At 46.2% G+C, this 26873-nt stretch overlaps 1 protein-coding gene across 2 annotated transcripts in view; it reads left to right on the plus strand.

Annotated features, from left to right (window-relative positions):
* S100PBP (S100P binding protein) overlaps positions 1-26873 on the plus strand; it is a 454146-nt gene that overhangs the window by 85778 nt on the left and 341495 nt on the right. The window lies entirely within an intron of this gene.

A 26873-nucleotide genomic window follows, 5' to 3' on the forward strand; every position in this document is an offset into this window, starting at 1 on the left:
GAACGCCTCCTCAGCCCCCGACATCGCCATCGCCATCCCGGACGGGTACAAGATCATCAGGAGGGACCGCGTCAACCAGACCGGAGGAGGCATCGCCATCGTCCACAAGAACACCATCCGCATCACGACCGACTCCAACGACACCTTCGCCGCCGCCGAACACCTCCACTTCCAGATTCACACCGACCCAAAGACGACCCTCAGAGGCACCCTCATCTACAGACCCCCGGGACCACGCGCACAATTCAGCGAAGACATCACGGACTTCATCAGCCCACACGCCCTCCCCTCCGCCGATTACATCCTCCTAGGGGACCTCAACTTCCACCTGGAGAACAACAAGGACCGCAACACCGTCGCCCTGCTGGACAACCTCGCCAACCTCGGACTCAAGCAACTGGTCAACACCCCCACCCACTACGCCGGCCACACGCTTGATCCCGTCTTCTCATCCAGCAAGCACATCACCTTCAGCCACTCCACCGAACTCCACTGGACCGACCACAGCTGCGTCCACTTCAGCTTCAGAAGAACCACAACACACCACCACCCGCAACAGGTTCCTCACAGAAGCTGGAGCAAGATCACCACCGACCAGCTCACCACCTCCCTCAGCCAGAACCCACCCGCCAGCACAACGGACCCAAACGAAGCAGCCCGCAACTTCACGAAGTGGCTGACCGCCTGCGCCGACGACTTCGCACCACTGAAAAACCATCTCAACAGACCCAGAGGCAAGAAGGCCTCCTGGTTCACCGACGAACTCAAGGACTCCAAGAAGACCTGCCGCACCCTCGAGAAAACCTTGCTCCTCGATCAGACCACTGACAACATGACCGCCCTCAAACACGCCACCCGCAAGCACCACCAGGTCATCCGCACCACCAAGAAGAAATCACTGAAGGAACGACTTGACGACAACGCCCACGACAGCAAGGAACTCTTCACCATCGTCAAGGAGTTCTCCAACCCCAGCACCGGCAACAACGACATCACTCCCTCACAAGATCTCTGCGACTCTCTCGCCTCGTTCTTCCACCGCAAGATTGCCGACATCCACAACAGTTTCGGCGCACCATCCACGCACCCAACCGTCGAACCAACGCCCCCCACCGCCACCCTCCGCACCTGGACCACGGTGACCACCGAAGACACAGCCCGCACGATGAACACCATCCACTCCGAATCTCCGACCGACCCCTGCCCCCACCACGTCTTCAACAAGGCCCACTCCACCATCGCACCCCAACTCCGGGACGTCATCAACACCTCCATCAACACCGCCACCTTCCCGGAGAGCTGTAAGCATGCCGAGCTCAGCGCCCTACTGAAGAAACCAACAGCGGACCCCACCGACCTCAAAAACTTCTGCCCCATCTCGCTCCTCCCTTTTCCTGCCAAAGTCATCGAGAAGATCGTCAACAGACAGCTTGCCGCCTTCCTCGAGACGAACGGATCCCTCGACCCCTCGCAGTCCGGGTTCAGAGCCAACCACAGCACCGAGACCGCCCTCATCGCAGCCACCGACGACATCCGAGCCCTGCACGACAACGGGGAAACAGTGGCACTCATCCTCCTGGACCTCTCTGCAGCGTTCGACACCGTCTGCCACCGCACCCTAGTTCAACACCTCAGCAACATCGGCATCCAAGAGAAGGCACTGGAGTGGATCATCTCGTTCCTCGCCGGTAGAACACAGAGAGTCCGCCTCCCCCCGTTTCGATCCGAGGCCACCGAAGTCATCTGCGCCGTTTCGCAAGGATCATCACTCAGCCCCACCCTCTTCAACGTCTACATGAGACCTCTTGCTGCCATCGCACGCCAACACAACCTCAACATCATCTCCTACGCCGACGACACCCAGCTGATCCTCTCCCTTACCAGAGACCCCGACACCGCCAGAACCAGCCTGCACGAAGGGATGAAAGACGTCGCCGAGTGGATGAAGAACAGCCGCCTGAAACTGAACTCAGACAAGACGGAAGTCCTCATCCTGGGACCATCGCCCTCCGCCTGGGACGACTCCTGGTGGCCCCCAGCCCTGGGCACCGCTCCCAAGCCAACAGACCACGCACGCAACCCAGGCTTCATCCTGGACTCCTCCCTCTCGATGAGCAGACAAATCAACGCCGTCTCATCATCATGCTTCCACACCCTACGCATGCTTCGCAAGATCTTCCGATGGATCCCGACCGAAACCAGGAAGACGGTCACCCAGGCCCTCGTCACCAGCCGACTGGACTACGGAAACACCCTCTACGCCGGAACCACAGCCAAGCTACAGAAAAAACTCCCAACGCATCCAGAACGCCTCCGCCCGACTCATCCTGGACATCCCCCGACGCAGCCACATCTCCGGCCACCTGAGGAACCTGCACTGGCTCCCTGTCAACAAGAGGATCACGTTCAGGCTCCTCACCCACGCACACAAGTCTCTCCACGACCTGGGCCCCAAGTACCTCAACGACCGCCTGACCTTCTACACGCCCACCCGTCAGCTACGGTCCGCTAGCCTCGCCTTCGCCGCCGTACCACGCATCAGAAGAGCCACCGCCGGAGGCAGATCCTTCTCCTACCTGGCGGCCAAGACATGGAACTCCCTCCCCATCCACCTTCGGCTGACCCAGGACCATCTCGCCTTCAGGAGACAACTCAAGACCTGGCTGTTCGAGCAGTAGCGGACCCCTTCCCCCAAGCGCCTTGAGACCCTTCCGGGTGAGTAGTGCGCTATACAAATGTCATGATTGATTGATTGATTGATTCAAGCGACAACAGTGCCTCCAGATCCTTCATCCATTCCGGCGGGAGGCGAGTCCACGCCCATCCCTGCAAGAAGTGGGCATAACGGTCTTCTGCACAAACGGTAGCAATTGCCGTGTAACCCTCTGTAGGTGCTACTTAAATACTTCCAATGTGCCCGCCCTAGTGTAAACCATGCCCCTAGTGGGGCCTCACAAGCAGTTCAGCAGAGGTGGAGCCTTCTCCCTACGCCGTATCCAAGCCAGTAGGCTTCCAGATTTGTCCCCCTCTGCGTGCAGCCGCTGGCAATATTGACCGAATGTATATAGAAGTGGGCCTGCATGACCCGGCGACAACCGGAAGCACATGTTTTGCTCCAGTTCCCGAACACTGGCTGAATTTCTCAAGGAGCTGTAGCGCCTGGGGATATTTCTCACCCTATCCTAGATGTAAATAAGCAGTTTGTCTGCGTATAATGAAATGACGCGAACCGTCCAGTGTAATGCCCCAGTCTATTCCCTCTGTTCGGAACCTCTCTGCCGGCAACTCGATACCTATTGGGTATAAGAGGGGTACCAGGGGGTAACCCTGTCTGGTGCCCCTTAATATTTTGTATGCTGTATAAATCGTTTGCCCCATTTTAACCCTTGCCATTGAGTGGGTGTAGAGTAGACCATTGCACCCAGTTTGCGCCTATCCCCAAACGAAACATAGTGGCTTCAAAAAAGTCCCACCGCACCATGTCATTGGTCTTCTTCAGGTCTACTGACCCGATCGCTGTGATGGGGTCAGGTGGTTTGTCATGGCATGAAGGATCAGAATAAAGCCTACGGAGGTTATGAGCAATATTAGTTTGGTATAAACCAGTTTTGATCACCATGAATCGGGCCTGCATGTCGGGTAACTGTAGGGATGCGAATGCTTTGCTGAGTATTTTGAAATCCAATTTCAGCATAGAGAGGGGTCGGAAGTCTGAGGTCGCTATGTCCCGTGAGTTGGATTTGGGCAGGGGACCACTAATGCCTCCCTCGTTGGTGCCGGGAGGATTCCTGTCTCGTAGGCTTCCACCCACATTTCTGCCAGTGTTGGTGCCAACTCACTCGCAAACACCTTGCAGAACTCCGAGGGGAGTCCATCTGCTTCTGGTGTCTTGCCATGGCCTTGATGTCATTGCTGACCTTCACATCTGTCAATGGAGTGCCAAGCAGCTCTTGTTCCTCCTCTGGGAGGGTCCAAAGTGGCAGTCTCTATAAAAATTGGCCCAATGTTGTTGGGAGGCCTATCTCTGGCGGACAATAGAGGGACACTTAACTCCTGAATGCCTCATTGATGAAGTTTGGTGAGGGGATGACCATCCCCTCTGCCGACAATAGGCGAGTTATAGAGGTACCCCCACTCTCTGAATGAACCAGCCAGGCAAGGAGTCTTTCTGATTTGCCCTCATGTGCCGGGTTTACGTAGCTTTTAGAACCATGGCACCTAATCCATTCCAGAGCCACATTAAACAGCAGAAGCGCTCCAAGGCTACCACCTTGCTCCGCACATCATCCTCTCAGTTTCTGGAGGACTACCTCTAGGTCTCGTTGAATATGCAGTGACTGCCCCCTCACCACGACCATAAAAGCATCCCATTCTAGGCCCGACTGGACGCCATCCCTGGGGTAGAGGCAAAGTATTCTGTGGTCCTATCTGTTAGGGAGTCCCTAAAGATGGCGTCCTCTTGGGATGCTGAGTGTAGCTGCCATGTTGGTATGAGTGGATGTTTGTCTGCTCGTGGCAAAGTCAGAAGGAGAGGGCTGTGGTCCAACCGGGTGCGACCCGGATATTGTGTGTGTTATACAGGTACTAAGGGGCTTGATTCATACAAAGCGGAGGTAATACAAAGCGGAGGTAGAAAGAATAGTCCCGGTCTTTCATGTTCTAGTGTGCATCAGCAGCCGCCCTATGGGCTGCAACCTCTGGTAGTAGAAGAGATGAGTGGACAATGAACGTGTCAAGAACACAATTAAAGTTGCCTCCAATGAGGTACAGTCCCCCTGCCAATCGAGCCAGTTGCCCCAACAGTGTGAGAGAGAACAAGGTCTGGTCTTGGTTTGGCCCGTAGACACTACTCAGCACTAAGACATATCTGCCCCCTTGTCTGTGTTAAATATAGTGGTCTTGAAGGGAACCCCTGCTCACACGCAGAGCAGCACCCCCCCCCCCCCTGCAAAGGGCGAGTGTGTGGTAGCATGAAGTTGTCACTATCGCCATCGGAGGTGGTCCGCTTCTGCAAGCGTTAGGTGCGATTCTTCAAAATGTGCCACCCATCTTTTAAAGCACGTGAGGATTTTGTGGTGTTTGGGCACTGAATCCAGATTGCGTGTGTTTCATGTCATCAGTTTGTAGGTGTTCAGTGTGTTAGTCATGGAGACTATTATATAGCAATCTAGCAAAGGGCCCATCCCCAGTCCACCCACCCAGCAACCCCCAAATAACAGTCACTCTAGAGACAGCATAGGACAACCAGAAAAAGCAAACATCCCAAATCCCTATCCCCAGAGCAGCCCAGCAATGGCTGGCCACTCAAACCATACAAGTCAATAAAGTAATAACGCATAGCATCGCACTCCAGAATACCTAAAGCGGCAATAAGGGGGAAAGGCAAAGGCAGTCGACCAATGCTACTTTCAGCAGCTGTATTGGCCCAAGTAGTAAAGGCAATTCCCACTTGGTGGATCTAAGGTATCAAGGAGAAGAAATGGCGCTATTCAAACAATGTCCTCTGCAGTGTGGGGAGTCCCATTTGGGGGCCCATCCTCCTCAATGTGAAGCAGGTCGGAGTTGGTGGCGTCTTCCTGGTGGTCCGAGCTGCTGCTATTTTCCTTGTCTGAGGCCGCATCCTCAAGTCAACACCACCGCAGCCTGCAGTGCTGCCACTCGACCCCGTCTGGGTTTGTTTCGTCAGTGTCCTGTTGGCTTTCGGCAGCGTGGAAGCGCCTCCCCCTGCACAATTGGGGGGTTTTGTATGTCCCGGATTGGTGAGTTTTCAAGCAGGTCCAAGCCTCGTCTGGGTTCTGGCAGAAGTGAGAGTGACCATCGAACATTACTTTCAGTTTAGCAGGGAATATACGACTACAGAATCCTTTCGTCTTGGAGTGCCAGTTTCACTTGTAAAAAAGAGGCTTGTTTGGCTTGCCAAGCTGCCTTAAAGTCCAGGAGCAGTGTAACTTGACCATTCCCCTTCCGGAAAGGGCCCACCTCTTGTGCTCGCTGCAACAGTAAAAGGGCTTAAAATCATAAAAATGTTATTAGAACTGCAGGTCTAGTAACTTTAATAATCTACTTGACCTAACTTATGTACATGACCCGTGAACTGGTCTCAAATTGTGTGATCCAAGGTAAATATTTTCTTATGGAGCCGCCTTTTTCTTTATTATCACATAAAAGATCGCCTTCAAATATGCAAGTTGTGGTAAATAAATAATTAATTACCGGTACTATTTTTGACTATAATTAATAAACGGTTTAGCTCAATAAATAAGAGTCAAGATACGAGGTAGCTGGAGTATACAGGCTTTAATCAAGCATAAAGGACTGGAACAGGACAGCCTGCATGGGGATGGGATGGCAGCTGCCGGGGGCAGGAATAGGCTAGCTTTTAATAACAGTGCACAAGTATATATAGTTAAAACATTTACATGGTATTCAATACAGTAGGCGTAGCAGTAGGCGGAGTTTGTAGCAGTCGCGAAAGATAAGGCAGAAAGTAGGTGTAACAAGAGGCGTGTACAGGGCGTATACATAGACATGTGATGTAAACGTAACAGAATATGTCATAAATGGGGCGGAAACATGGAGGGGGCTACCTGAGGAGCTGGGACCTCTAACCTAGTGGTGCGCGCAAGTTGGCAATGACGTGTTACTAGGAGGAACTGGGGGCTATGACTTCTGCACTAGAAGAGGAGACTAAAGTCTGGAGTGTCAGAGCGACATGTACCTAAACACTATCTAGTATCTGATGTTTAGAGAACATGTTGATAGAATCAAAAAGTTATCAGGGCAAAGGCTAACAGACTCTAAGACTGGTGCATGCATTATTCTACATGTAGTGCGTGTTGAGGAATATTAAATGAGCATTAATACAGTATTTCTCTTACATGGAGACGTAAAGGCTAGACCATGACTGAAACTATTGATGTGATTCAGTAGCTTAGGAATGCAGAGAAGGAGGGCTGGACTGATAACTAGAATCATAACATACTCTTGGCAGACTGGCAGGCAGAGCCAGGCCGAGCCGGGCACTGTGAGGCAGGAAGTAAGTGAAGGGTCAGGGATGCAGGTGGGGGCTGTATCGCTCCTCAGCGAGGGTTCAGGAGACAGGAGCTGAATCTGGTGTCCGGGCCCTTTTGAGGCCTAGAAACGGGGACTTTTACTGAATTAACGTGCACACTGTGAAACGTGGCAACATAGGTTTACATAGGCCTGATATTCGTTGCTTTCACGAAGACTGGAAACTGGCATACTAGAGTTGGACACAACTGTAATTGCGTCTTTAATCGATCATAAGGGAATACATATGCATATTAATCATGCACATATAACATAGGATGGGGAACACGTAGGGACACAGAACATGGCAAAATTTACTTTTCCACATTCCCTCCTTGTCACTACGTTTCCATCAGGAAACATCAATATTCATGATACCATCTATCATTTCATACAGTATCATTTGCTCGTCTCGAATTGTCTTGGAACGGGACTTAGGACTAGGACTTGGAATACAGGATGTAGCACAGATGCCGCAAATCGCAGGGCCACATTGTAAACAGAGGCAGCAACTGAAAATGATCATTACTGCTATACCTAGGAATGACAATACTTTCCATCCCCAGGCAGAAATTATACTCCAGAGCCAACCGGACCATGTCCAGGTGCCTGGATTCTGGTGTAACTGATGGGCAATTTTATGAAGTCTGGTTATAGCTGAATAAACAGACGGCGCGTTATTAGGAATGAAAATGCAGCAACTAGATCCGATGACTCTACATGCTCCTCCTCTATCGGCCAGTATGACGTCAAGAACGAGACGATTTTGGAGCACGACAAATCTCATAGCAGATTGCTCTTCGGTTAAATTACCTAGAGCAGAAGTAGTCTCATTCACTACTGCTTCAAGGGTTTTGGTTAACCTACGTATTAACTTACTATTCTGGATAGGTCCTATAAAGAAGAAGAAACCTCTATTGAAGTCTGTATACTGTTCTAGAGCAGTTTCAGTTTGATCGACAATCGGGGACTCGATCTCCCTTCTATGTCTAATGTGTACTAGATGTGTGTTTCTGTGATAATCAGATGGGGCTAGGAAAACTGGCGGCAGTAGGAGGGCAATGTAACATGTTCCATCCCAATCAAGGGGCAGACGAACATATGCGGTCTGACCACAAACAAAATAAGAATGACGTGAGGCTTTGAAAATAGATTTCCCACTGTCACTATACTTGACAATAGTAGTACAATCACTATGTCCTACATGTGCGGAACCATTCTTTCGGACACATAATTCGCCTTTGACTGGTAGTACTGAAATAGCGGGTAAATCTGGAGTAGTATCAGACTGAACATTCAGGACCATAAAATTCGAAGAATAATTACCTAAATTATAAACTTCATTTTCTAGATCTAACCCGGTTCTATGGGTGAGACCTTGCTTGTCTGGGAAACATGTACTATTCAGAAGGGACATATCAGTTGAGGATAACGTTAACGTGGACCATGCTCCACACGAACCATTATGTGAAAATGGATAAGGAAAGAGTGGCAGAACTCCCTTCGGTGTCTGGAAAGGGGGGAGTCGACCACACACCCAACAATTAGTGGAATTGCTGGTCTGGTGTGAATAGTGTAACATTCTGATAAATGTATTATTTCTCATAGCAAGACGGTAGGATAACTCGTGAGGAGGCAAATCACTGAATGTGTGCTCTACTGTGGCATTAGAAAACTTATTTACATGAGAAATTGAAAAACATAAGTGCAATGCATAACTTGTGCAGGTAACCATCAAACTCAAAAATAGAAGAAAACATAGAATAACGATACATCTGATGGAGTTTTGACTAACTCTCTCACTATGGGGGTCTATCTCATACATGTCAGAAACCTGTCTAACCGTTTCACCCGAGGGGGACTTAGACAATTAAACTGGCTGACTTATTTTACTAGACCGGAGTTTTAATTTATACTCCTGCTGCGGAGTTTCCTCTAACAGAGGAACTTTTAGTTCTGGGTTTGAATGAATGTCTGATTTAGAGTCTGGTTTCAGGCAGTCTTTAGAAAAGGAAATGTCTGTAGAAATGTCATTAAAAGTCTTGTTTCGGAGTCCGTGAAATTTCTTGACATGAGACAGATGGACCCAACCCTTACGGCCCTCCAACTTCACGGCCGTACGGGTGGTCAGAAGGACTAGTTTCGGTTCTTTCCAGCGGGGCTCCAGCGGACTTGAACGATCAAAATTCCGGACCAACACGAGGTCGCCTGGAATGACCTCATGTGGTTTCACTTCGGTATTGTCTGGAAATGCAGCGGCAACCTGTGAATGACAAGAGTGGAGGGCAGACATCAAGGAAGCTAGGTAATCTGTCAGCATATTACTGGAAACATCTGTAATACTTCGGGGTCTAGGTGTACCCCACATGTTCGGGGGGCGGCCGAATACGACCTCATAAGGGGACAGACCTGATCTGGAATGTGCGACCATGCGCATATAAAACAGGGCGACTGGCAGAGCTACTAGCCAGTCTACACCTTTCTCTTTACAGACTTTGGCGATGCGGATTTTTAGGGTCTGATTATGTCTCTCTACGAGACCTGCTGCTTCAGGATGGCGTACACAATGGAACTTCCACTGGTACCCTAACAGAAGGGACACATGCTTCATTAGTTCGGATGAGAATGGCTGGCCGTTATCTGAATACACGACCCTAGGGAGTCCATAACGAGGGAAAAATTCACGAACCAGCTGCTTAGCAGTGGTCGCGGCTGTGTAATCTGGGACTGGATATGCCTCTGTCCACCTGGACAAAGCGCATACAACTACGAGGACATACTTGAAACCTCGACATCGCTCCATCTGAATATAATCCATCTGGAGGACCTCAAAGGGGTGGTCAGGAGGCTGGAATCCCCCTTGTTCCACCGGGACACTTTTACCTGGATTGAACTGACAACATATCATACAGGTACGGACTTTCTGCTTGGCTGCAGCTCGTAAATGCTTGTTGAACCAAATGTTCTGGATACTGTCTAACATGGCTTTTTCTCCTAAATGTGCAGGACTATGTGCAGTATTGATAATAACTTGAACCATTGAGTCGGGGAGAAACCATGTGGCTTTTCCCTTCGTCAACCATCCCTGATCTGTCTGGACCCCTCCTTGTTCGGACCATTTCTTGATTTCATCGGGAGTAGCATGTAACTGGATATCTATGACATCTTGTGTAGGGTCCTTAACTGTCATACAAGTAGTCGGATCTGGGGTGGATGTCTGTGTCGTGTTAACTGGAATGTCTGGTGTCTGAGCTGTAAGCTTGGCTGTTCGATCTGCTAGATCGTTACCTTGGGAAATAATGTCAGTGACTTTCGTATGTGCTTTGCACTTCATGATAGCGATAGCTGTCGGTAAATGGATTGCATCTAACAGAGCTTGAATGAGGAGACCATGCTGAATCTTGGTTCCATGAGAAGTCATAAAACCTCTTTCTTGCCAGAGCACTCCAAAGTCGTGTACGACTCCGAATGCATAACGTGAATCTGTGTAAATATTAACTTTCAGGTTCTTGGCACGTATGCAGGCTTGGGTCAGAGCGACTAGCTCTGCTGCTTGAGCGGACAGAATATCAATACGGTGTGTCTCTATAACTTCAGTGTCAGTAGTCACTGCATACGCGGCTACTAGTTCTCCTGTACTTGTTCTCATACATGAACCATCCACATAAAGTGTCAGGTCGGGATCAGATAATGGAATGTCTGTCAAGTCTTGTCTTGGTTTTGTCATAGTGTTAACTACTTCCACACAATCATGTGTGGCAGGATTTGAAGTAACTGACGGTAACAGTGTAGCAGGATTTAGAACGTTGCAGCGTCTGATTTCTATGTGTGGCTGGAATAGTGTCAATTCATAACCTGTTAAACGTGCAATTGTCAAGTGCTGAGTCTGTGTTCGGTTTAAAAGAACTTCCACGGAGTGTGGAACTTGTACTGTCAGGGAATGTCCTAACACTATGGAATCACTTTGTCTGATAGCTAGTGCTGTGGCTGCAACTGACTTGAGGCACGCAGGCAGAGCCTGGGCTACTGGATCTAGTGTGCTCGAAAAATAAGCACAGGGCTTGTACTGTCCTGCTTGATCTTGGGTGAGAACAGATAATGCAGTACCATTTACGTTCTGTGACAAAAAGTGTAAAAGGCTTACTGTAGTTCGGTGTTGCTAGAACAGGTGCTTGGCATAACGCTTTCTTTAATTCATTAAAAGCAAGTGTATGTTCAGATGTCCAAGGGAGGACAGTCGATACGGCTGCCTCCTGTGTCGTTAACTGTATCAGTGGCTTGGCTAGAAATGCATACTGGGGAATCCATTGTCTGCAATAAGAAGTGAGGCCGATAAAAGCTCGTACCTCTTTCTGGGTCTTGGGCTGAGGAAGACTCGCTATTAACTGGATACGGTCAGGTGTCAACTGCCTACCCCTCTTGGACAGTAAGTGTCCTAAGTAGACCACTTGCTGGACACAGAATTGAAGCTTCGAAGGGGACACCTTATGCCCCATCTCGGCTAGGAAATACAGAACTGTAAGTGACGCTCGCTCGCAGTCACGTTCAGAACGGGCTGTGATCAGTAGATCATCGACATACTGGAGCAGGGCAGTGTCAGTTGGCATGTGAATATTGTCTAGTTGTCTCTTGAGTGCTTGACTGTAAATACTAGGACTTTCTGTGAAACCTTGAGGAGCTCGTGTGAATTTATAGCTCCTTCCATTTAAACAGAATCCGAAAAGGAACTGGTTGTCTGGATGAATGGGAACACTGAAAAATGCATTTTTGAGGTCTATGACAGTGAAAAACGTAGCTTCAGAATCAATGGCTGTCAATAGGGATGAAATATCTGGGACAACTGGATACTGGGGAATGATACATTTATTAAGTTCTCGAAGGTCAATCACTAATCGATATACTGGAGGTGCATTTGGATCAGTACGTTTCATGACTGGAATGATAGGAGAATTACATACATTGGAGTCAGTTTCTACAACCACTCCTTGAGCAATGAGCTCGTCAATAATTTTGGATAAGGCTGCTATAGCCTCAGGTGGCAATTTGTACTGTCTGATTCGTGGCAAAACTATGCCTGGCTTAAGAGTCACACGATGGGGTGTGATTTGCATAAAACCAACATCAGTTGGACCTTGCGCCCATAAATGCTGCGGGACATTCAGTAATCTTGGATCAAAATCTCGTAATACATAGTGACCTTTAAAGTCACGTAAAAACAAACGTATTCCTTCTGGGGAGCAGCAAATAACTGCACCTAATTCTTTCAGTGTCTTAATACCTAACACATTTTCTGGACATGACTTCGTAAGTAACAAATCAGTAGTTCGGGACAATGGACCTACTTCTAGAGAAACTGGTTTGGAAATTTCATTAACTATTGGCTTTCCTGAAAATCCAAGGGAAACATTTCTAGAGCCTGAGAGCGGAGCCCCTGGAACCTCGTCGTGACTAATGGTAGTCCTACTTGCCCCTGTATCAATCAGAAACTTTCTGTCTTTCCCTAATACTTGACTGTGAACATAGGGACCCTCTTGATCTACAGGTATCTCGATGAGAGGCAAGCCTACCTCCCTCTCTAGGCTGTTTCATGAATACTGTTGATACTCTGGATACTCGGACTGTGCATACTGGTACATCTGCTGTGAAACATGCTGTGTTGCAGCTATAGGCTGCGGTGCTGTAACTGTCTGTGGTGCATTCTGTGGTAATTGAGAAGTCTGTGAAACTTGTTCTTGTCTAGGCGGACGTGGTCTTTCTTTAGTCTTACCAGTAGCTATGTTGTGTTTCAGAACTGCACACTCGTTTATAAAATGACCTGGCTGTTTACAATAATTGCAGGTCCCTTTAACAGGAACTGCAGGATGACTGGCTTGATTCGTACCCCTCTTCTGACTTTCTTGAGGAACAGATTGTGCAACTAATACTTTCATTTTCGTGTCTTTCATACGTTTCCTTTCATGTTCTTGCTCTTCTCTGATTCTATTCTGGTGATACTGGAGCATCTGGAGCATTTGGGACGGAGTATTAGCTTGCCAGGTACTTTCGACTTTCAGGACTCGGTTTTTAACTTGTGGACTTGAATTCTCGACTAGTTTAGTAACAAAAAGATGAGGGTATGACTCACTACTCGTCTTCAAACCACTGTTAATACTAAAACATTTCTCAAATCTAGAATAAAAATCACTAGTGTCTTCATCCTGTTTCTGTTTACATGCGGAGATAGCATCCCAGTCTTCCTTTTTCGTGGCTAGTAATCTTGGCAAGACCTGTATTAACAGTTCAGGTAATTCTTTACATTTGTCTCCTAGACCGGTACCTGGTACACGTGTTTTGTCTTCAGCTTCTAGAGCTGTCCAATCTATCTTTTTCTCTCCCACCTCCCATTCTTTTTCCTTGAGTTTTTCATATATGCCCGCAGGCAACAGAACCTTTAACATTTTAATGATATCAGGATACGTGTATTCTCCCATACGGAGCATGTCTTTTAATTCACGGTGGAACCCTGCTGGATCTTTGTCGTGACAGGGAATTAACTTCTTCATCTCTAAGAGTTCCATCTTTGTAATCGGGGTGTAAACAAATACTCGTTCTAGATCACCACCCGTTGTCCTAACTGGGTGTACTTCTCGTAACGGATGCTGTCTGTCTATGTAGAATGGTTTACTTTCGGGGGGTGAGACATGAACAAAATGCGGATTCAGGAACGTTCGGTATTTGTGGCGCTGTTCTAGAATGATACTAATTAAGTCGGTACCTAGACCTTTCCATCTATACTGGAGTAACTCGTTCAATACATCATGTAACGGACCTGGATCAGAATGCTGACCCTCATACAGTGTAATGAGGTGCTGGATCATATACATACCCACCAGTCGCTGCTCGGCTGGGGGCAGTTTCAGAAACATTTGTGCCACTATTTCGTCTGGAAAAGTGGTAGAATCAGTAGCCCATCGGACTGCTGATCGGGCTAGTTCTTGTTCATGCATAGTACTAAGTTCACTATAACCTATTCGTGATTTCAGAATGTGATCGGTAGCTTGAAATACTTGTTCTAGAGAACACTGTTCTGATACTGGAGAAGGAACAGTTTTCTTGTAGTCTAGACGTGAATGTCGGTCGGAAAGTCTAGTTCTACCTACATACGCTATTCTGGAAGGATTCTCGTCGTCTACCTCTTCAGTAGAAGAGTCATTTTCTTTCTCGCTTACTTGTGCTGCTTTACGTTTCTCGTGTAACCTTATTATTTCCTTACGAATTTTCTTGTACATACTCTCTATACAACTGAGTGTCCTGTGTCTTCCCTCGGCTATATTATCACTCCACCTTGTCAGGACTCTCAGTTCGGTCGGATCTTTAGTCGGATAATCTTGTTCCCTTATTAAACAATTAATTAGAAACTTTAATAGCATGAGCTGGGTCTCAGCTTTCCTTAGAGACATGATTTCGCCAATACTTTCTGGGTCCTCTCCTGTACGGATGAAACGATATATTCTGTCTAGATCTTCTTTCATATTCGGTAGGGTGTCCAAATACTCGGTCACCCGTCTTACGCGCAATGAATATATGACCATATTATCATCGCCTGGGACTGGATCATAACGGCATTCGGTAAGAGCTCGCCTGATATCTGCAACGGACTGATGTTTGGGCGTACGCTGTAACGCACGTTCATGTAACTCGACTGACGTTACACGTTTGTGTGGCGGCGGGGTACCAGGAGGACCTCCCCCCGCGGCCCCTAAACTGGAATCGTCGACTGATACTCTTCGTGCTGGCAGAGTGACCGATGTAGCGGGTACTTGTACTGTAGACTGGACCGGGGGTACCGTAACAGGTGCTGTAACAGGTGCCCCGGTGACTGGAGGGACAGGAATTACATTATTTACAGGAGCTGGCGGAGCAGGATTTGCATATTCTGGGACTGTGTCGTCCAAATAGGACGAGAGAAAAATATCAGCTGCGGTCGGTTTGTGACGTAGCTTGGTCGGAACTAATGGCGGCGGAAAATTACTGGATGCCTCCGGGGTTGCTTTTGGCAAGCCCTCGGCAAGAAGAGGGTACATACCCTTAATGAGGGCATTCCTCTGTCTGTCTGACTGTTCGGCTTTAACTCGTTCACCTATTTCGATTAATTCCCTTTCTTGGGCTCTTTCTGTGGCTTCTCTACTTAACTCTGACTTTCTGATTTCTTTTTCGGTTCTTTTATGAGATTCTTTGCGCCATAACTCGATGGCATCTTTCTGGGACTGTCTGGATTTCTTTTTCCATAATGCTTCTTCTACTCGCATGATGCACTCGGCATCCCATGTGCCTGATACAGGCCATCTATATTTCTCTTCTAGATCTTTAGTATACTCGACCCATAAGTCTAGATATAATATGGCACTTATGCCATGCTTATGATACATAAAATGACCTGGACTGTCCCTGGGCGGGACAGGGACTGCTTCCTCGAGCAGCCCTTTTCTAGTTCTTAACTGACGTAACTTGGAGAACAGAGACATGATTTAGACTAGAATGCTGAACACAATACAATATACGATAAACACAATAAAAACAAATCATTCATACCACGACATTGAAAACACATTGAATGACATTAAAATAACAGTTCGGACAGAAACATTACCTGGAATACTTGAGAACAGAACACATGAATTTCTCGAGAACAGAATTTACTAGAATTACTAGATGCACTGCTGAAACAGTACGAAACATACCGGTCCCATAAAGAGACACGTCAGGACCCGCATCCACCTAGGTGGACACTTCGTGTTGGATTTGCGTACCCAAACCCACGGACCAGAGACAAATTAATTGACCCTGTCTAGATACTACCCCAGCAACGGTACTCACCGGGCAGCAAGAACGGAAGGCCTAGGACTGGACTGGACTGCTACGACGACGGACTACGAACTTCGGACTTCAGTTACGGGTGGGCCTCCGGATACCTCGGACCTTGGACTCTCGACTTGGGCTCTGGTCGGGACTCGCCGCGTTCCTCCACCGCCTCGTCTGGATGCTGGACCGCAACCTCCGTCTCCTCCGTGGGCCTGAGGGATACTTGAAGCAGAAATATCTGCCACTGCGCAGGATGGTTCCGTCACGACTGCAGAGGGTCAGGGGGCTTGCGTGGCTTCTCCGGCGCGTGGGGAAAGGGCAAGTCCCTATTCGGGCGCCATTATGTGGTAAATAAATAATTAATTACCGGTACTATTTTTGACTATAATTAATAAACGGTTTAGCTCAATAAATAAGAGTCAAGATACGAGGTAGCTGGAGTATACAGGCTTTAATCAAGCATAAAGGACTGGAACAGGACAGCCTGCATGGGGATGGGATGGCAGCTGCCGGGGGCAGGAATAGGCTAACTTTTAATAACAGTGCACAAGTATATATAGTTAAAACATTTACATGGTATTCAATACAGTAGGCGTAGCAGTAGGCGGAGTTTGTAGCAGTCGCGAAAGATAAGGCAGAAAGTAGGTGTAACAAGAGGCGTGTACAGGGCGTATACATAGACATGTGATGTAAACGTAATAGAATATGTCATAAATGGGGCGGAAACATGGAGGGGGCTACCTGAGGAGCTGGGACCTCTAACCTAGTGGTGCGCGCAAGTTGGCAATGACGTGTTACTAGGAGGAACTGGGGGCTATGACTTCTGCACTAGAAGAGGAGACTAAAGTCTGGAGTGTCAGAGCGACATGTACCTAAACACTATCTAGTATCTGATGTTTAGAGAACATGTTGATAGAATCAAAAAGTTATCAGGGCAAAGGCTAACAGACTCTAAGACTGGTGCATGCATTATTCTACATGTAGTGCGTGTTGAGGAATATTAAATGAGCATTAATACAGTATTTCTCTTACATGGAGACGTAAAGGCTAGACCATGACTGAAACTATTGATGTGATTCAGTAGCTTAGGAATGCAGAGAAGGATGGCTGGACTGATAACTAGAATCATAACATACTCTTGGCAGACTGGCAGGCAGAGCCAGGCCGAGCCGGGCACTGTGAGGCAGGAAGTAAGTGAAGGGTCAGGGATGCAGGTGGGGGCTGTATCGCTCCTCAGCGAGGGTTCAGGAGACAGGAGCTGAATCTGGTGTCCGGGCCCTTTTGAGGCCTAGAAACGGGGACTTTTACTGAATTAACGTGCACACTGTGAAACGTGGCAACATAGGTTTACATAGGCCTGATATTCGTTGCTTTCACGAAGACTGGAAACTGGCATACTAGAGTTGGACACAACTGTAATTGCGTCTTTAATCGATCATAAGGGAATACATATGCATATTAATCATGCACATATAACATAGGATGGGGAACACGTAGGGACACAGAACATGGCAAAATTTACTTTTCCACAAAGTTCACGATTTCTGCTGTACAACAAAAACTTTTTATTTACTAGACTAAATGTCTGCTCCATGTATAACAATAATGAAGCCCATATATAGGGTACACATGATCCCTGACTTGCCTCTTAGTTCACTAATAGCATTCTCATCTGGGCTTGTGCAGTAATAATCCCCAGTTCAGGTTTAAAACCAAAACATGATGTGTAGTGCACTGACATTTAGAGCATATTTTCCATGGAAATGGCCACAAAACCTTCCCACTAACATGTAGTTTTACTCATAATAGCACTTCAGACAGTGCCACATGTGTCCTTCCTCACATCTGCAGTGAAATAGCTAGTCTTCCTCTCCAGAGTGGTTTGTAATTGCAGTCCTTGCACTCCATCATGAAGGCCACCACTCCTCAAGGCCTGTAGCAACCACAGCATCTCATCTAGCCCCCCGCCCCCCACTCCAGTCTCCAATCAGCTCCACAGTCCCCTTGTTCTGTCCCTAAGAATCTGGGATGCTCACTTCTTGCTGCCAAGCGGTAATAAGATGGGGAGCAATGGTGTTGAGCACTTCTATAAGCGTTTGAGTCAGTGATTGTGACTGGCTACTCAACGCCACTCCTTGCCATGGGTCATCCACCTAGCGCAGTTCACTCAGGTAGGGGCAGTCTGCTGACATCAACGTTGGCTACCTCTAGCTGGCAAGCAGTCTCAGCTGCAGATTTCCCCCGTGTGTCCAACTAGTACTGGGGTGAGTAGGCACTGCTTTAGGGCGCCCGGTCTGGGGTGCGGCCAAGGTGCGTCGTATGTCCCCCCAACGTCACCCTCTGTTTCAAGCTATTCACCTCTGTCCAGTTCGCATGTCTGGGTATGGCCTCTTGCCACCAACCTTAGCCACCCAGAGTGCCCAGGGGCCCCAACTTACAGGTTTGTCCTGTGAGGGAGGTCAACACAGGGGTTGCACTCAGCCTAAGGCCTCTGGCAACCCTGCAGCAACTGCCCTCACCTCTGGTAGTGTTGTCCCAAAAGGCCCGGGTCTCTGCAGTGCGGCACAGCAGCCAAAGAGTGTCCATCTCGCATGCAGCAGGGTTGGGGATAGTCTAGACCTGCTAGCCGGGGCGCACCCTCCCAGCAAGGCCCACCTTCTGTGAGCTGCCTCTGGCCCACAAGGAACATGGTCAGTGTCCCGTCACAAAGATTGTGGTGATGTGTCTAAGAAGGACAAGAACTATTGTAATGTGGAGTAATACAGCCACAGAAACCAATAGAGATTTTCCTGTGGGCTCCAAGCGTATGCACTTTATCTATCGTACCAAGGCTGCCTCCAATTACCTATGCTAAAGTACCAAAGTAGCTTAAAACTTTCAAATTATGTAAACAACCAGTATAGTGAAACCCGATAGCGAAACCTTTGCTGTCTTTAACGTATGATATCAGCAACCCAGTGCCCTGAGGACCAAGAAAGCAAAGCAACATTCGTTCATAATTGTATTTTGTTCTTCTGTAGGTCCTTTTACTACATAAAACCTGTCCTGGCGTGTGATTTTGACTTTTATGTATACTGATGCACTACTTCAACAAACGCAACGCCGAGGATTTTATTCCTCATAGCTAAAACCTTTGGCAAAGCCAGTAGGTCCCAAAGTTGAGATCTGTTGACTTTGCCAAGGCTTGCTAGGATTTGCTTTGTGACCATTTTAACACTTTTTGTGAAAGGCTTTTTTTTTATCTGGTACTAATCCCTTTGTTGTATTTTTTAAATAAATTCTTATGTTTCGCGTGAAAAAGGAGATTCTCTCAGCCCCCCTTTACATTTTTATTATATATGATTTTTTTAAACTTTATTTTAATTTTAGAATGTACATCATGGATACAGATATGTGAAAACCACATAACACAGAGACAATATTCCGAGAGTCCAACGTCTAAGCCCATGTCCACCTTGATGGATCCAAATCCCATTCCTCGGGTGTGTGGGGACACTTGTGATAATGATAATGGTCGTAGAGTGTGGAAACACTGCAGTTCTTGGCCACGGCTCGTGTGAATTGTTAATTTTTCTTTCTTTGGGGTGGTAGATCACAGATTTAGGAGCTCGTAAGGACTTCGGACAAGATCGCTGGAATGCCTCCCAGGATCTGAGAGCGATTCATGTGTCTTAACCCCTTCCATGCTCATGACGGAATGGTTCCGTCATGAGCACAAGTTCTAGTGTGCTCATGACGGAACCATTCCGTCATGAGCGCATGCTCAGGAAATCCCTCTCCTGAAGACCGCAGAGGGCGTTCCCATTTATTGATTTTTTTGCCTGGGGGAGGTGGGTGAAGAGCTTCCTCAACCTCCCCAGGCCTGTTTTTGTATTTCATTGTAATGCGCGCGATCGTCATTACAACGAAATTGAAACTTAGTTTTAGTTTCGGTGCTTGTGGGGCTATCTCGACCCCTCGAGCACCGAAAAAGATGGGAGAGGTATCGTTTGAAAGGGGAGAATCTCCCCTTTCCAATGGTACCCTTCCCAGGTGGATCCCTGCTTGGGGATCACCCCAGGAGGGCGATCCCCAGCAGGGATCCACCCACTAGCACCAGGGAGGGGGGGGGGGGAGTGGCTCCTTGGGCAAGGGCCTTTGCTCACACCATTTTCTTTTGGGCACAACAGTCTCTCTGACCCCCCCCCCCCGGGGGGGGGGCAGACAGCCCACTAGAAACCAAGGATTTTTTTATGCAGGGGTGGGGTCTGCCCAGAATGGGCATGATAATGCCCCTACCCCAGAAACAATTACCACAACCTTTCTGCCCCTCCCTGGAGGAATATAGGGGCAATAACCTCTTATCTGCCCCCACCTCCTCCCCCCCCCCGCGGGAGGGGAAGAAAGCCCAGTAGGGCTCAGGATTTTTTTTTTTTTTTTAATTCAGGGGTGAGGTCAGCCCCGAATGGGCATGCCAATGCCCACATCTCCCCCCAAAAATGCCAGTCTTTCTGCCTCTCCCCGGGGGGTGGATGGGGGCAGTGGCCCCTGATCTGCCCCCGTGGGGGGGTATAAAGCCCAATAGATGCCAGCAATTACGCTGGCTTTTTTTATGCGTGGGGGCTGCCCTGATTGGGCATACCAATGCCCCAACCGCCCCCAAAAATAGCCACAGTCTTTCTGCCCCCCTTGGGGGCATATCGGGGCAACCCTCCACCACCTGATTTCCCCCAAGGGCGGCAAAAAGCCCACTAGGCACAGACCTGTTTTTAGCAATGTGCCTTCCTGTGAATTTTGGACCCAAACTCTGTGGGCACATAGGGAAACCTAGCAAACCTATAAAAAAAAATGTACTTGACACCAAGGGGAATCCAGGATGGGGTGACTTGTGTGGCTCTCAGCAGGTTATGTTACCCAGAATCCATTGCAAATCTCAATTTGTTTTAAAAAAAAAACACTTTGTCCTCACAATTCTGTGATAGAAAGTTCTGGAATCTGCGTGGATCCACAAAATTCCACCCACCCCCCATTACCCAAAGTCTTCCCAGAAAAATTGTACATCACTTGTGTGGGTGGATCAAGTACCCGCGACAGGCAAAGTCCCAAAACCTATTGAGGCGACTTCAAAATAACCTGTCACAAAACAACCTGGTTTTGTAAGGGGATTACCATGAGTTTTTAGCCCCGGGCTCGGCGGCCACCTAGGAAAACCTACCAAAACCGCGCCTGAGCCTTAGGGTTGAAGTGAGACGCGCCATGTGCTCGGGTAAGTGAATAGATGGAGCAGGCTATCCCTGCGTGAGAGGGCTGCACTGAGACGGAAGCGTGAAACATGGCTCGCGTTGATGGAATGGAAAGTTTGGCAATTTAGAGCGGCAGTACACATTGCGTAAGGCGGCCATTTTGATTAATTGGGATTTAATAGATGAAAATTAAAGTCAAAGCGGCCATATTTTGGGAAGAGACGCGATCACATCTGTCAGTTTTCTTTTCAACAGAGCCAGTTTATGCGTATTCAGTCAGGTGTGTGCAATGGTAAAAGTAATCAGTCGGCTGTTTTTACAGAAGTGGTAACAGGAGTATTTTTCAGGAAATCAGAATAATATATATATGATGTAAAGAGTTATTTACTTTGTGTTAAAGTTGAGATTATTAGTTTTTTTAAGTCATGGAGCATAGTGAGGGTTCAAGATTTGAAGGTAGGATATATATATATATATATATATATATATATATATATATATATATATATATATATATATATATATATAAAATTCACTGAAAAAACCATAGGTTATAAACCATATATAGTTAGGAATTAGCATTTAAAAAACCTTACTTTACTCACACAAAACCATTGAAATTCCATATATAGTTAGTTGTACTAACTATATATCGCGCACCCGCAATCCACTGCTGATCATGTCACATATTACATCATTCATGACATGGTCAGTGACATCACTGATGACATCACTGATGACATCTCAAATGACATCACTGATGACATCACTGATGACATCACTGATGACATCTCAAATGACATCACTGATGACATCACTGATGACATCTCATTTGACATTACTGATCACATCACTGATGACATCATTCATGTGATAATACGATGAACCTCTTCAGACTCTAATATAACCTTAGATACACTCAGTGTAAACACAGACTCACAGATTGTCACTCATCCATGAAGTTACACACACACCTAGTCAGTCATGCAAACAATCAATCACACCTCCATTTCCTTAACTATACAGTTAAACACACCTTACTTATTCAAACATATACTAAAACATATTTACTCACTTATACAATCCTGGATACAAGTTCACAATGATCCATACAGCCACTCACACATTCACTGGCTCTTATGCACAGTTATTTATATATGTCAACTCTCACATGTACTGTATTTTACATATGTACTTACTTTGACATGTAGCACTGAGATATCTATTCACTCACCAATACAGTCATGCACACAGTCAACCGCCCATACAGCTGTTTCCACATGCACTTTTGAACCCATACATCTATGCAGAGAGTCATACACCTCCCAGCCACCCATACACACTCTCAGTCTCCCATACAAATACTTGGGCAACCAATCAATAACCCATATAGTTAATCATATAGCTACTGATCAACACATGCAGCAGTTTACAGAACAACAGACATAATGATGCACAAATTAAGACAGTTTAGTCACTAACCCATGCACTCAGTGAGACACATTTAATCACTCACTCATACAGTCAGTCATGCACCTACTAAATCCTTTGTTCAGACACTTCTACATCCACTCATTCTTCAATATGTAAGACATATTTTAACTTTACAGAAACATACAGTCACTGGATGTTGTCATCAGTGATGTCGTCAGTGATGTCATTTGAGATGTCATCAGTGATGTCATCAGTGATGTCATTTGAGATGTCATCGGTGATGTCATCAGTGATGTCACTGACCATGTCATGAATGATGTAATATGTGACATGATCAGCAGTGGATTGCGGGTGCGCGATATATAGTTAGTACAACTAACTATATATGGAATTTCAATGGTTTTGTGTGAGTAAAGTAAGGTTTTTTAAATGCTAATTCCTAACTATATATGGTTTATAACCTATGGTTTTTTCAGTGAATTTTCAAGGTTTTGTAAATGCTAATTCCTAACTATATATGGTCTATAACCTATGGTTTTTTCAGTGACTATATATATATATATATATATATATATATATATATCTATCCCGAGCTCCGTGGTTCAAAACCCCCAGAAGAAGCACTCGCAGCAGGTTAACTCCGTTTGAAAGTTTATTGCGCAAAATAAACAAACGCGTTTCAGCTATTGCCTTCGTCAGTGTCAGCTGGCGGCAGCAAAGCGGAAGCAAATTAAAGCAGCGTCCATTGAAACAAACAATGGACTGCAAACTCAAATATGTGGGCGCCATCTTACAGTGGTAAATAACCCAACAATTTTATACAACAAATAATGCAATGTTAGAGTGGTCAATATAATACTCGTAATCAAAGCGGTTCAACTTCATAAGAGAGAGCAATTATTTATACAAATATTTACAATGTTATACACAATTAAGCCCTGTATGGGCTAATCCATCTTGTATATACACCATCCTTTCGGTGTATATCGACCTCATCCTGATTGCAATCGATCAATACAGGTTCTCAAAATGGAAGGGACATATCTAGGCTGAATAATACATATAGCCTAGAATTATTATAATCAACAGAAATACTGTATATAACATTTCTATGGCAAAATGAAACCCCTTATTTTGTTCCTTTTCAAATTAAATGTATTAAGTGTTACCACTTTATTCCAATCAAGATGACTTCAGGTGTGCCATACTTTTGTCATAAGTAAGACTGTTAGCGTTCTAGTTGTTCTTTAAAACACTCTGGGACATTCTGTCATTGGGCTATAGTTGGGCTACATCTGGCTGATATTTGGGCTACATTTGTTTTTTTTGTCTCTGGCGGCCATCTTTGGGCTACATTGGGCTTCATTGGGCTACATTGGGCTCCAACATATATATAGCCCAATGTAGCCCAATATATATTTTTCAAAGTTAATTTTCGTAAAAACCAGTGGAGCATATATCTTGAGACATAGCAAAGGCACATCGGGCTACCAGTCCCTACAATTTTGCCAAGTTTCGTGGAAATCCATTCAGCCGTTCGAGCTAAAAGTGAGTCCAACCGCCCTATGGAAAACTCAATGTTAAAAACACGTTTTGGGACCCCCCTTTTTTCTCGGCCCCCGCTTGACGAAACCCCCCCAAATTTTCAGGGGCTGCTCAGAAACAAAATGTTCCATTTTCCAGAAAATTTCAGCCAATTCCGTCCTCAAACGCCAAAGTTATTCAACATAGAATTTTCAAAAATCCCATAGGAAAAAAATCCTAACTATATATACCTACTGGCGACCGCCAGTAGGTAATATATATATATATATATATATATATATATATATATATATATATATATATAAATATATATATATAAAAATATTTGGTGAACTGGCCATGACTATGGACAATAAGATAGAAAGTTGTGTAAATAAGAGAGCAAGGTGAAAAGAAGGTAGTTGAGGAGCAAAGGTTTTGGTATACAGAGGAGGTTGAAGTAGGTGCCAGTGGATCGCAAACGTAGGGTTTGAAGAAAACACAAAAATGAAGCACGGAAATGTGTTAAAAGAAAACAAAGGGTCCGGACATAAAGTTCCTGAGAATAATCAGCCTGTAAATGCTAAAGGGGAGGCTATAAAGGCAAAAAAGAGAGGTCACAGTGTTGTGGCATGTTACAGTTCATCATCAAGTGAGGATGTTGTGCTTACATGGTCCTACAGTTTTGAGGATTCTGATATTGAGGAGAAAATATATAAAAAAGAGTGGGATAGACGGAAAAAAGATTACGTTGGTGGCTGGAGATTTTGTAGAACTCCTTGGGGAGGAAATGTTTGATCCCTTATTGATTCAGCATCCGTTGTCACCACAGAGGATGCCAGCGGAGCATGTGGCACTTTATATAAGTTATTGGATTCATTGAGAGATTCCAAAAGAGGTTCAAACTAGACTTAGATCAGAGTGCCCAAGACCAACTTTGCAATCTAAAATTGCTTATACTCCTGAACTGGACCCAAAAATATTGAGTTTTTTTAATAAAACCGGCTGAGACCCAAGGAAAGTGCTAGATAAAGGCCTTAAAGGATGTCAGGACAGATTGTTGGACGTTTTGGGCCGTTTAACAAAGGTTTTTGATATATATGCGGAAGCTCACACGTACAATGCAGGAGTTGACGTGGTTGAGTTGAGACAATGGGTGCAGAGAGCAATTTGCTTATTGGGTAATTTAAATGTAGCCTTGTGTATAGAACGGAGACAAAGTATTTTAATGAAAATTGATCCCAAATTGGCAGAATTGGCCAAATAAGAGTTTGGGCTCCAATGTGAAGGGAAGTTGTTTGGTGAGGCTTTTGTCTGGGACATGTCAAGATACACAGGCAACTTTTTTTCTTTATACAAAGTGCAGAAGGACGTAAGAGGTTTTTGGTATGGCTGGGAAAATGCGGGGTAGATTTTCCCGGCCGAGGATAGGGAATCACTCCCGGGTCATTTTTGCGAGGGTTCAGACCCTATGTATATGGCTATGGATACAAACCGGAGCAGAGTGGATTTTGTCACAGAGACAAAGGGGAAGATCACAAGGAGTTTGTAATGAGAGAAGGGGAAGAGGATCTTCAGGTGAGTTCAAATAAAGACCCTATGTCTATCCAAGTAACAGTGGGCAGCAGACTAGTTCAGTTTTTGGTGAGAAGGAGAGAGATCACTCAGGATCCTTCTGTTTTAGAAACAGTTCAGGGATATCAGATAGATTTTGTCGGGGTCCCAAAGGGACTGTCCAAAGTTGAGATTTTCAAAGGAGCAGGAGGATTTAGTGACTCTAGAACTGAGTGCACTTCTGGAAAAAGGATCAATAGAGCGAGCTGTAGAGGTTCTAGAAAGGTTTGTGAGCAACATATTTTTTGGTCGAGAAGAAAGACAAAGGGATGAGTTATAAATCTAAGGGAGTTGAACGATTGGGTGTGTTACAACCATTTCGAGATTGAAGGCATTCATATGTTAAGGGACTTAGTGAAGAAAGGAGACTGGATGATGAGGTTGGACTTAAAGGATGCTTGTTTGACGATTCCGATGTGTGTGAGAAACACGGAGATTATATCCAATTCAGGTGGAATGGCAGTCGATAGAGATTAAATAGTCCGCCTTTCGGACTAAAGTCAGCACCATGGTGCTTTACGAAAGTGATGAGGCGGGTAGTGGCATGGTTGAGGTCCAGGTGTCTTCGTCTGATTGTGTATCTGGATGATTTTTTAATTATGGCAGAGAAGGAGGATATGGCATTGGAACAGACAGAATTGTCTTTGTGATTTCCGGAAGACTTGGGTTTTGTTGTAAACATAGACAAGTCATGTATGAAACCGGCCCAGGAGATGACTTTTTTAGGTTTTCAGATACAGACCTTGGACTAGGTGTTGAAGTTGCCAATGAAGAAAGTGAAGAAGATTTGCAGGGAGTTGAAAAGAGTGAGGAATGCAGATTAGATAACGTTGCATCAGTTTCGCAAGTTTAATAGGCTTGCTTTCAGCATCAATACAGGCGATTTTTTTTTTCCAGCTCACTTTCATTACAGGGCTCTCCAGAGCTTGAAGGCATATCATTTGAGAATGAGGGTGAAGTATTCCCAGAAAGTGAGAATACATCCAGAGACTGTGGAGGAGTTGTAATAGTGGCTGATGAATATGGACATTTGGAATGGGAGAGCAATATCTGGAGAGGTTCCAGAGGTGATGATAGAATCAGACGCAAGTCTCTATGGATGGGGAGCTAAGTTTGGAGCATTGACAACTGGGGGGCAGTGGTCAAGAGGGGAGAAGAAGATGCAGAACAATTGTTTGGTGCTCCTAG

The sequence above is a fragment of the Lissotriton helveticus genome, chromosome 3_1, assembly GCF_964261635.1.
Source record: "Lissotriton helveticus chromosome 3_1, aLisHel1.1, whole genome shotgun sequence".
Lineage (NCBI taxonomy): Eukaryota > Metazoa > Chordata > Amphibia > Caudata > Salamandridae > Lissotriton > Lissotriton helveticus.